Raw genomic sequence first — 12,744 nt, 5'->3', positions numbered from 1 at the left:
AGAGCGGACGAGTGGTAGACTACGCATCGCGATAGCTGAAGCCGCATGAGACGAGATACTCTACGCACGAGCTTAAGTTGTGAGCGGTGGTTTTCGCTCTCAATTTTTGGAGGCACTCTCTGTACGAGGTCCGTTGTACTATATACACGGATCACAAGAGTTTGAGACACATCATGGATAAGCCGAACATGAACATGAGGCAGCGCAAGTGGCTGGATGTGGTCAAGGACTATGATTGTGAGATCCTTTACCATCCTGGTAAAGCGAATGTGATTGCGGATGTTCTGAGCCGCAAGTCAGTTGAGTATTCGACCCCAGTCAGGTGTTTGAGGGTAGCAGTGGATTCCCCACTGGTGGGTTTGATCAGAGATGCTCAGATTGAGGGCATGAGGCTAGAGTACTGGAAGTTGGAGAGGATTAAGGGAGAAAGCACCCAGTTTGTTCAGGATAGCCGCAGATTGTTGACCTGTTACAGTCGGGTTTGGGTTATGATGTCTGGAGGGGCCCGGCAGACAGTGATGGATGAGGCTCATAAGTCTCATTTTTCGATTCACCCGGGAGCCACCAAGATGTACCGAGATTTGAGCTCGAGTTATTGGTGGCCTGGTATGAAGTGAGATATCGCTTGGTTATTTGAGAGGTGTTTGACCTGTAGGATGGTCAAGGCCGAGCATAAGAGGCTGCATGGTAAGCTACAGCCTCTGGAGATTGCCATGTGGAAATGGGAAAGGATCGCTATGGATTTCATCACGAAGTTTCCGAAGACGGCAAGGGGGTTCGATGCTATATGGTTAATCATGGATCGATTAACCAAGAGTGCCCATTTCCTAGCCATATGGGAGAGTTCGTCGGCAGAGAAGTTGACCGACCTGTACGTCAGAGAGATTGTCTCTCGCCATGGGGTTCCAGTTTCTATCATTTTCGATCGATATTTCAGGTTCACTTCCCATTTTTGGCAGAAGTTCCATGAGGATCTGGGTACACGACTACATTTTAGCACTACGTTCCATCCGCAGACGGATAGGCAGAGTGAGCAGACCATTTAGACCCTCGAGGATATGTTGAGGGCGTGCGTTATTGATTTCGGTGGGAGTTGGGATTCCCACCTACCGCTTGCAGAGTTCGCCTACAACAAATTTTATCATTCCAGTATTGGCGCGCTACCTTTCGAGCTATTGTATGGGTGGAAGTGTAGGACCCCAGTCTGCTGGGGCAAGGTTGGGCACAGAGTGATGGGTCGGACAGAGGTAGTTCTGCAAACTATCAAAATGATACAGCAAATTAGACATCGACTACAAACCGCTCAGAGCTGGCAGAAAAGTTATGCCGACCGACGCTGATCTGAGCTGAAATTTCAAGTGGGTGACATGGTTCTTCTAAGGGTCTCACCATGTAAGGGTGTTAAAATTGGGTATTCGTTACATTGGGCCGTTCAGGATTATCTCCAGGGTTGGTAGGGTGGCGTATAGGCTAGAGCTTCCGGAGGAGCTTAGTCGGATCCACAACACATTTCATGTTTCGCAGTTGCGAAAATGCATTATGGACCAGGAGGCAGTGGTATCGTTGGATGACATTCATGTCAATGAGTGCTTGAACTATGTGGAGAGGCCCGTGGCTATTTTGGAAAGGAAGAAGAAGATTATGTGGAACAAGGAAATACCTTTAGTAAAGGTACAGTGGGAACATCGGAAGGGATTTGAGTGGACATGGGAGCCCGAGGCAGAGATGCGCGAGCATTACCCAACATTGTTTATTCCAGCAGACTTCGAGGACGAAGTCTAGTTCAAGTGTGGGAGAGTTGTAATGCCCCAATTCTCAGGTATTGCTTATATAAGATTTGTTGGGTTAAGCTCTACTCGACGAGTTGGTTGACCTACTCATCGAGTAGCAGCGGGATGGGATCGTAGGTTAAGTGACCTACTCGACGAGTCCATGTTGGGACTCTGGGAGTAGGAGCTGGCAGTGGAAACCCTAAAGCCCGGGGTTTGCACCTCTATTTAAAGGAGCCTTAGCCTCCTTTGGCCCCTTTACAGTCTTTGAGAGCCTCCTTTAACCCTAATCCATGTGTGTGCCTTGGTGTGGTGTTGAAGCTTGAAAAGAGGACCTTGGAGGAAGAAATCTAAGAGTGCAAAGGAAATTGAAGCAAGGAAGGAATGGGATGCCAGATTTACCTCAGCAAGTATCCTTTGGAGGTATCAAAGTTCCATTTCTACTTCCCTTTTTCCCTTTTGTTGAGTTCAGTTTTTATGGATTTTTAAGTTGGTATGATGAGCTATGGGCTAGATCTGAAGTTGTAACTTCAGATCTGGACCCTCCTTGGATTTGAGAAGCATAAAGTCACAGTCTTGGTTGTGATTAAGGTCCTTCTTGAGCATGAAGTTCCATTAAGACCTTAGAATAGACATTTGGAGCCTTTAAGGCCATGCATGCACGTAAAATTTGCAACTTTACGTGATAAGCATGCCCTAGAAGCTTGGATCTGTGATTTGGAGCCGCTGCATGGCTCGAAACAAGTCTGTATGGAAAGAGGACTGAATGGAATCGACGAGTCATATAAAGATGGCCGGAAACTCGACGAGTTGGATGAACAACTCGGCGAGTCCGATGAAGATCGCCATAAGACTCGACGAGTTGAAGAACAACTCGGCGAGTCGGATGAGTTTTCTATTGGATATGTATGAGTGTGTATCCGTCAAGTTGCAAGGAGGGAACTCGACGGGTGGCCTTAGAGTTCGAACGAGAATCAAAGGAACTCGATGATTCACCCCGATGACTCGTCGAGTTGGATTGTACTTTAGAGAACTCAGCGAGTACCCAAGCGTACTCAACGAGTTAAGGTCAACATGGACTGTTGACTTTGACTAAGAACTTTGACTTTGACCAGGGGTTGACTAGTGGGTTATGGGGTACCTTATGAGGTTAAGGACTCATGATTATATTGTATTATGATGGTAGGTGGTGGAGCCCGTGTCAAGTGATTCGAGAGTTGGAGTTTACCCTTAGTGTCGTCATCTGCGAGGTGAGTTATCCTCACTATATCGATAGGGTCTACAGCACCAAGGTCGGCCCTTTAGTTGTTATTGTTATGGTATGTTGTGTGTGGTTATAATCTGTTAGTTCAGAATCAAGGTAGATAGTATGTTATGCTCATATGATCTGTAAGGATTGGTGTGTTAGTGACCTGCTAGGTCAGTACTCTAGTTACAGGAGAATTCTATAATTGCTGATCAATGTGACATATATGTTTGATGTTTATATATGCTTGTATATGATAGTATGCGTACATGGTTATTTGCTTGTGGATGGCTTGAGGCGGTCCCGCTTTCTGCTGTAGGCCACTACAACCTATGAGCGGTCCGGGGAGACTGTAGGCCCACGTGGCGGACCAGTCATGCCGAAGGCTCGGGATGGATTCAGACAGACTGTAGGCCCGGTAGGGCGGTCCAGTCAGGCCGATGGCCCAGTATGCATGATTGATTGAATTGATTATTACTGTTGTGTTATTGTCAGTATGGAATTGGTATTTTGGGGGTAGCTCACTAAGCCCTCGGGCTTACAGTTTTCAGTTTATTGTTTCAAGTACTTCAGGAGATCGTGGAAAGGCGAAGGTGTGACCGTACCGCTCCTCATCCTTATGTTATATTTTTGGGACACTCTGATGGAAAATAATTTGAAAACATTTTGTAAACAATGCTATGTGGTTTTTATTTATGATTGAAAAGTTTAAATTTGGCGTAAAATTTATGGTTGTTACATCCTAAAATACCATTACTGCTTGAGACCCAAAACTATCTGAAGCACTGATTTGCCTAAAACATTGAACTGCCTGAAACAGTATGCAACCACATGGCTGCTTCCCAAAATCCACCAGAACCTCCTTGGTTCCAGGTTATCTGAAATGGTGAAGTCCCACTCAATTGCTGAGCCAAGAGTAATCTCACAGTCTCCCCACGCGACTTCCGAATGAAATCCTTGTCTATCAATAGTTGCCACTAATTATCTTGCCACTGCGTCTCTAACGATTTTCTGATCTAACTGATCGGGTCCATACGTCGGATCCTGACATCACCAAATCCAATGGTAAAAGTGATTGCTACATGACCAGTGGTAGCCTTATATCATAAACAACCTTAAGTAGTTCGTTGCTTCCTTGATCTCATAACTGTAGTGGCGTTCCCACGGTCTCATCACTAGCTCAAAAAAGTCTAATTCATCTGGGGAAATCCGTAATCCAATCTGTGGACTTGTCACGCCATCACTGTTCCACCCGAACTGGTGGGTACTACTGTTCCTTCCGTGTTCTAACAATATGTTCATGCTATTTACCAATCTAGTGAATGCTACGCCTACACCCGAAGACTTACAACACTCTAACACTATCTGTCAACCTTGTGAATGCTACGGCTATACCCACAGACTTACAACACTTCTTGCACTATCTGCTAACCTTGTGAATGCTACGGCTACACCCTCAAACTTACAATACTTCTAGCACTATCTGCTAACCTTGTGAATGCTACGGCTACATCCGCAGACTTACAACACTCTAACACTATCTGCCAACCTTGTGAATGCTACGGCTACACCCGCAGACTTACAACACTTCTAGCATAATCTGCTAACCTTGTGAATGCTACGACTGCAACCGCAGAATTACAACACTTCCTACATTATCTGGCTGCTAGTGAATGCTACAGCTATCCCACAGTCTTACAACACTTTCCACGCTGTCTCTATTGTTGATTACTAATTTGAACACATCCAACGTCGATGGAAGAGATGGAACGATGAACATTATTCGTTGATAATCGTCCTCTTAAAGACGTAAAGAACTCATTACATTACATAACTGATGTGGCAAAAAAATTGACCGTGTGACCCCTTCAAACCTTAAAAAATGACTTATTCTAGTCGACAAACTTAAGTTTATTCCCTTATAAAGTCAAGAAAATAATTTAGGGATTCAACAGGTAAACCTTAGAAAGTTTGTAAGGCATTTGTGTCATTTCCTCAATTTATTTATCATATATTTATTGATACATTTTCAGTACTTTGTTAGAATGCAACTTTTGCAAATAAAAAATTGTGTCTCACCCGTGTGAAACAAAAAGTTAAGATTTTTATTCTGTTGAGTCTCATGACACACCAAACAGCTTGAAATATCACATCTAATGAGACATCCAATCTATTGAAACATTTTCCCAAATTTATTATGATGAGAACGGTTAATAACATGTTTTTAACATCACAAATAATTCTGTAGAAACGTGTTTCATCATCCTTCTTGAGGAGACAAAAAAGTTGTGACATGTTTGCCCATTTAAGTCGGTTTTAATCGCATTTAGTACCATGACTAATCATATCAAATATACGATAGTCTAGTCAACAAATATCAAGTTGCAAAATAAAATACATTTTTCCCTTTTGGTGAAGTAAAGACTGTTTAATTGTTTCAATAATAATGACCATGTTCAGTGGCAAGCAAGAGATGACTTTTTGTATCTTTTACGTTACCCAGTAGCTTTGAAGATGGAGAGGACGTTGACATAAATATTTTAAAACTAGGCGAATGTCCGCGCGTTGCACGGAAACACCTATATAGATGAAGTCTTTACAAATATATGGTTTTTTAAATATAACAATAACGTTGTTGTTAAATTTGATATAATAATTTGTATATACTAAATTGATATAATATATTGATTATTTTGAATTATATGATAATATATATATTTATTATAACTTCATAATCTCAACCGTTTGAATGACTTCTACTCACGAGTTACACATGAATAAAATTAAATATATTATATGATTTGATGTTATTTATAGTTGTTTTTATTATTAATTAATTTTTTAAAATTTTTTTACGTAATGTTTTAATTTCTATCATTATAATAATTTAAAACATCAAACATTGTTTTTTTATTTTAAAGCTAACAATATAATCATTTATATAGAGTTGTTTTTAACTATTGTTATTGCAAGTTATTTTAAGCTACTTATTTGGAAACTATTAACGATTATAAAAATATATTTAAGAAATATTTTAGTTAAATTGAGATTACAATTTAGTTTTTGCTTTTATAACTACAATTTATCACTTTTAACTATTTACAAAATATTCTTTAGTTTTTTTAAATGGAAGTGAAATTTATATTTGAGTTGACATTGTAATGCACATAAACACCTATATAGTTGAAGTCTTTACGAATATATATATATATATATATATATTTAAAATATAACACTAACATTGTTGTTAAATTTGATATAATAATTCGTATATTAATTTGATATAATATATTGATTATTTTGAATTATATGATAATATATAAATCTATTATAACATTATAATCTCAATCGTTTGAATGATTTCTACTCGCGAGTTACACATCAATAAAATTAAATATTATATATGGTTTAATATTATTTATAGTTTTTATTTTTAACTAATTTTTTAAAATTTATTTGCTTAATGTTTTAATTTCTATCATTATAATTATTTAAAACATGAAACATTATTTTTTGATTTTAAAGATAAAAATATAATCATTTATATAGAGTTATTTTTAACTATTGTTATTATAAGTTATTTTAAGCTACTTTTTAAAATTTTTTTAACGATTATATAAATATATTAGAAAATATTTTAGTTAAATTGATATTACAATTTAGTTTTTGCATTTATCACTATAATTTATCACTTTTAACTATTTACAAAATATTATTTGGTTTTTTTAGCGGAACTAAAATTTATATTTAAGTTGACACTGTAATGTTATATTTAAATTAGCAATTTAAGTATTTTATCCAAACTGTTCAAAAATTGTAGCTTTAAACTAATAATGATTTACATGCAACAACATTTTAAATCTAATAAATTATGTATAATATGTTAAAATTTAAAGACATAAATTTATAAATAGAAGTAAATATATTATTTTAAAATTGAAATTTAATCTATTTATGATTACACTTTAGGTTTGATATTTATTTAACCTTATTAAACAACTTACAATCTTATTAGAAAGACACTACAATTTATCATTTTTAACTATTTATAAAATAATATTTGGGTTGTTTGAGTTAAATAAAATTTATATTTAAGTTGAGCCTATAATGTTATATTTTAATTAATAATTTAAGTATTTTATACAAATTGTTCAAAAATTATACCTTTAAAATGATAATGGTTTACATCCAACAATATATTAAAACTAATAAATTAAGTATAATATGTTACAAGTTAAAAAACATAATTTTATAAATAGAATTAAAGATATTATTTTAATATTGAAATTTAGTTTGTATATGACTACACTTTAGATTTAATATTTATTTAACCTAATTACTAAATTATAATTATTATTATAAAGAAATTAAAAAGTCATGGGAGTTTCAAATGAATGTGGTGAAAGAAAAAAAGAATGGGGGTTTCAAATGCATGAGATTAAAAAAAAATGCTAACTTTATAAGTATGTATGATGAGATAATTACTAGCCAAAAACGCTAATGAATTTTTATTTAATAGCAAAAAATTGATAATAGCAAAAAATAACCACCCAAGCCGTAGCCTAGTCAAACATGCCTATAGTTTCGGTACTTAACTAAGGTTTGACATACTAATATAATTTTTTTGGAGAAAAGTGTAGATGAAATTACTCACCTAGGGTATGCTCTCAAATAAACTACAGTTTGATGTTTGGATAAAGGTCATGCGGGTTATGAACAAAACCGTAGCTTAAGGCTCCGCACCTACGTTTTCCCTTCGTCAGTTACGGTTTGGTAAATTTTTTTGTGTTGACTACTATTTGATTGAAGTTGATTACTATTTCAGATTGGTTTTTACTACTATATTTACTATTCCGTCCTACCAACTACTGTTTCATTCTTGCTATTTCATTCTTGGCATTTAAATGATATTTTGTTCAAAGTATTGAATCAACCCAAATACCATATTACATAATAAACGGATATCACTATACATATTAGAAACAAAAAAATAACTCTGAAAACTATAGATACCGTACGCCACCTACGGTTTATAAATTGCTAATGCACATTTTGTGCATAAGCAACAGAGATGGAGCCATGATTTTAGAATAAGGGGACATACATATTGAAAACCTTTCTCCATGATCAAGAATTATAGAATCAAAATGTGCCTCTTAAATTTAACATATCATATTTTCAGGTTTACATTAATTGGTTTTTAAACATTACTATTCTTTTAAGTTGTGAGCTATTATTAATATTATTAACAAGATAAGATGTGGATAATAAAAGTAATCTTTTTGTTTGGAAAAAAACTAGTGGCTCTTTAATTGCTCCTGATTTATCATTTAATTATACAAAATCAAATTACACCTAATAAGATTATTATTAATATAGAAATTACAAAAAATAAAACTCTCTTATTCTATGTTATTGATAAATAAACTTATCATTCTTGCATAAATTTAAAAGATAAAAGTTGGAGTTGTTGTTAAATGGCCACCAACTTTTAACAATTTTAAATTTAAATATGTATAGCAATTACAAGAAATAGAGACGATGGTTTAGGCTAATAAGATTACTATTAATATAGAAATTACAAAAAATAAAACTATCTTTTTCTATGTTATTGATAAATAAACTAAGCACTCTTGCATAAATCAAAAAGATAAAAATTGAAGTTGATTGTTAAATGGCCACCAGCTTTTAACAATTTTAAATTTAAACTAGAGGGGTTTCCCGTGCGTTGTACCGGACGGTATCCATAGTAAAGTATGTTGCTATTATGTGTAAACCGCCATCAATCGGATGAGCAGAAATGCAATGTAAGTAATGATAGTAAAACAATTACAATGTTATATTTGAATAGATTTTCAAAAACAATGAAAGCACAATCTTATATCCGGGTAGTTTTAAATGAAAGTACAATGTAATCTACAATAAATGTGGAAAGAACATTCTATTGATGTGAAAAAAAATCATCTGTTGACCAATTTATGCAACCGAGACAAATTATTGTCTGGAAAGCATGTTCTATTTAACAAAAGTGTAAGTTATAACTTGTATTGAGTAGAGCCATCGAGTAATGAAAATTTTTGAAGAGGGATAACACATGTATGTCCATACTTTCCTTCCCTTTTAAAAAAAGTGACAAACAACGAACTCAAATAAGCATATATGGTATTTTTTTTATTACTTGCTACCATAATGTTCTTGAGCATTAAAACATAAAATTTCACATAAGAAGTTAAGAACTTAGTACAGTCAGATACTTTTCCTTTGAAATGATTACCTTACCTTTGAGAGTAGAAAAATCCAGCACCTACAAAAAGAAAGCTTAAGCATTAGTGATCCAACAATTGGATCTCTCCAGTTTCATATATCGGAATTTGGAAACCTAAAAAAAACAGATATAAGTTTCACATAGAAAAAAATTAAAATTGCACCTCAAACCGATGTATAACGAAAGAAATAACAATGGACTTCCATTTTTTTCTTGAATATATATAAAGCTTAGATACAAATAGAGATCAAATTTACCAGATTCACTTACGGAGCCAGAACAAAAGAAAAGTAGAAATAAAAAAGCAGTTGAATCTTCCAACCCCCGTAAATATGATATCTATCTAGTGTGATCAGAAATCTAGTTACAAGTCAAGACAACCATTGTTCTTCAACTTATGCTGCATCATCCATTTGAAACATTAAAATTTAGTGAAAGCCTCACTATAAGTTTCTGGTGTCAAATAACACAACACATAAAAATCACATATAATTTGTTTTACTTCTTCCTCATGGACTGTACTTTCATTCAAAAGGAAACAAAAAAACAAAAATCAAATACCATATAAAAGAATGTTTGTAGTAGACTAAAATCAGATAGCAGAGAAACATGTCAACAGATTCATAGCTCACCATATATTAGAACCCAACATATTATTTATAAATAGTAAATAAAAATAATAAAAACCCATACCAGGGGAGGAAGTCATACAAAACAATAAAAGATTTGAACGGAAAGAATTGATTGGTCCAGAATTAGAGAATTCAAAAGGTTCAAAGTAAGACAAATCAGTAGATGCTGATCCAGAACCACAATTGGAGCTACTCTCTCTCTCTCTCTCTCTCTCTCCAACATATATAGCAAGTGTATATTTCGGCTTAATAGTTTATACTGCTATTTATTTTTTACTTAATGGATTTTGTGGGGACAAGACTTAAACCTTTTAAGCTATAAATGGCTATAGATGAAGTCATGGAAATGAAGTTTCTTCCTTAAGTCCTAACTTTAATTTCTCGAATTTCCTCTCATTTAGTTATACTTTCCATTTCCATACCTTAATTTTTCTAATTGTTAATCCAAACAACATTATGGTTATAACGATTTGTTAGGGTATATATGCATGTATTGATCACAATACCTCTTTAGGGTTTCCGACACACTGCAACCTGCCATCTACAAAAATCCCTAAGCGGTCACATAGATTCTCCGCTTCCTCCATAGAATGCGCTGAAACATTTTCGTTACCCATATAAGTTACATTTCAATTATCTTTACCTTAATTCCAATAAAACAAGTTCAAATAATGCATCCTTTGTTTCAGGAAAAATCCCAAAGGAAAGTCGCATGTTAGTGTAAATGAATTATTTTTAGGACAAAAGTACTGAGGTCATGTTTGCTATGCAACATCGGACACGACAAAACAATATCAGATGATTACTGGTGAGAATAATTGCGCAATTTTGTTTAGCCCGTTTCACCACATTCCATAGATTTTTTCTTGAAGTTGGGTCGAGCCCAATACTGGGCTCATCCATGTACACCACCTTTGGATCTCCAATCAATGAAATGGCAACACTGAGCCTCCTCTTCATGCCTCCACTATACTTCCCGACTCGCTTGTCTGCAATCCTACCATTCAATAAATTCATGCTTCTAAGAGATTCTACAACCGCCTGAAACAACACCATTTACAAAATAAGTTTCAAGTCTCTCAGCAAGAAAGTTGTCTTAAAGGTCCCATTTGTTACGCAAAACATGATGGGACTTCCTTTGACATGCACTGAACATCGATAGGACACAAATTGCAATTTTTTTATCCCACCCCAAAAGGTGGAGGGAGGTGGGTTAGAGACTTGTTCTTGATCTCTTTTCTTTTGTAATAGATGTGTGAATGCCCTCCTCATCCTTGTATTAAAAATAGTCTTAGAAAGCTTGGCCAACCTGCTCTCATGGTGTCCCTAATTGTAACAAACATAACCAAAGTTAATGACAACTTACTTGTGTCAAGATGGTACGTTTAAGGTTCTTAAGCCTTCCATAAAAAAGAAGATGCTCCCTCCCTGTTAGGGTTTCCCACAGCAGGCTGTATAACAGACTTAGTATTAAGAAACCATATAAATTTAACTAACCAACATAATTAGTAAAACCAACAACTTCTGATGTTACTTCTAGCGGGATTTTGTTATATGGGTGTTTATTTTTGAAATAACGCATAAAGAACTACTTACAAAACTCATGAAAAGGGGGGTTTCCCCATTAATTTAACCCTAACTTTTTATATTTTCCTTCCATTTTCTTCCATTTTCTCATGTAAGCGGTCATTTTCGCAAATATATTTTAAAGATCATTTATCAAGGAAAAAAGAAAAAAAAAAAACAAGTCCTTACTCATGCTGAGGACATACACCCATGTTGGCATAAATCTCATCCATGTCACTTCTTATATCCAGGCCACGAACATATGCTGTGCCAGAGCTTGGCTTAACCAGCCCAATCATCTGTCAACACCTTATATAGTTGGGTTAAAAGCAAGAAATAGCAACGTATTTTAGTTTTTTATTACTTTCATTTCCTCCTATTACAACATTATATTTAACAATGCCAACCAAATATAAATCAAATTTCACTGCTATGATTGGGTAGATTTTTCAAACTACATAATAAGAAAGAAAAAAAATGAAAGTATGTACAACGCAGTATGCACCTATCTGTTTGTTATTCAAATAAACAACTGTGAATTAAGAGATGTTTTTACACTAACCATATTAATGAAGGAGGTTTTGCCACCACCATTTGGACCAAGCATACCAAAGCACTCTCCTGTGGACAATGCAAGTGACAACCCTCTAACTGCAAGTTTCTCGGGGTTTCCATCCCTTCCAGGATACACCTTTTTGAGGTTATCACATACAATAGCATGGCTTTTGTCTTGTTCAAGTAGTGACAACTCGACCCTTTCTTTCTGATAGAAGGTGGGAAGGGAGACAATTGGTATTACCAAAAGTGAGAGAATACAATAATCTAGGAGATTAGACAGACGTTGACCATTTTAAAAAACTAGATAGAAGGTTTGTTGAACAATCTATACCCATAATTTTATAATTATAAACTGGTGTAATATACAACTAGTCCAAGTAACAAAATATACCATATCATATACTATGGCCACTATTTTCTGCAAAAAAGGTTTTCTTCCACCAACCCCTAAGCGGGACCACATTATGCCGCCTCGGGAAGATCACATGAGATGTAAATAAGATCCTAGTGCACAATTCACGTTGGAACAAAAAAAACTTTGTAGCCTTCTTTTCTACAAAGATACCACCCTAAACCAACTAATTAAGGGCATTAATTATAACCGAGTAAAGAAGTACTACTTGCCTCTTGTACAATATCAGGTTTCTCCAGCTCTATATATACTTTTGAACCCTTTCTTTGTAAACTTGGTAGCCTAAATGATGACAA

General features: G+C 35.1%; 1 long non-coding RNA gene across 1 annotated transcript; it reads right to left on the bottom strand.

The window, feature by feature from the left end:
* Positions 1–11,301: 11,301 nt before the first annotated feature.
* LOC145048040 (uncharacterized) lies at positions 11,302–12,064 on the bottom strand. The gene is made up of 3 exons (XR_013682698.1): positions 12,041–12,064; positions 11,668–11,777; positions 11,302–11,363 (listed from the first exon to the last, which is right to left on the bottom strand). It is a non-coding gene; the product is annotated as an uncharacterized LOC145048040 (long non-coding RNA).
* Positions 12,065–12,744: the final 680 nt, after the last annotated feature.

The sequence above is a fragment of the Lactuca saligna genome, chromosome 1, assembly GCF_052625555.1.
Source record: "Lactuca saligna cultivar CGN05327 chromosome 1, ASM5262555v1, whole genome shotgun sequence".
Classification (NCBI taxonomy): domain Eukaryota; kingdom Viridiplantae; phylum Streptophyta; class Magnoliopsida; order Asterales; family Asteraceae; genus Lactuca; species Lactuca saligna.
The sequence above is the reverse complement of the archived record's forward strand: the minus strand, read 5'-3'. Positions and strand labels throughout refer to the sequence as shown.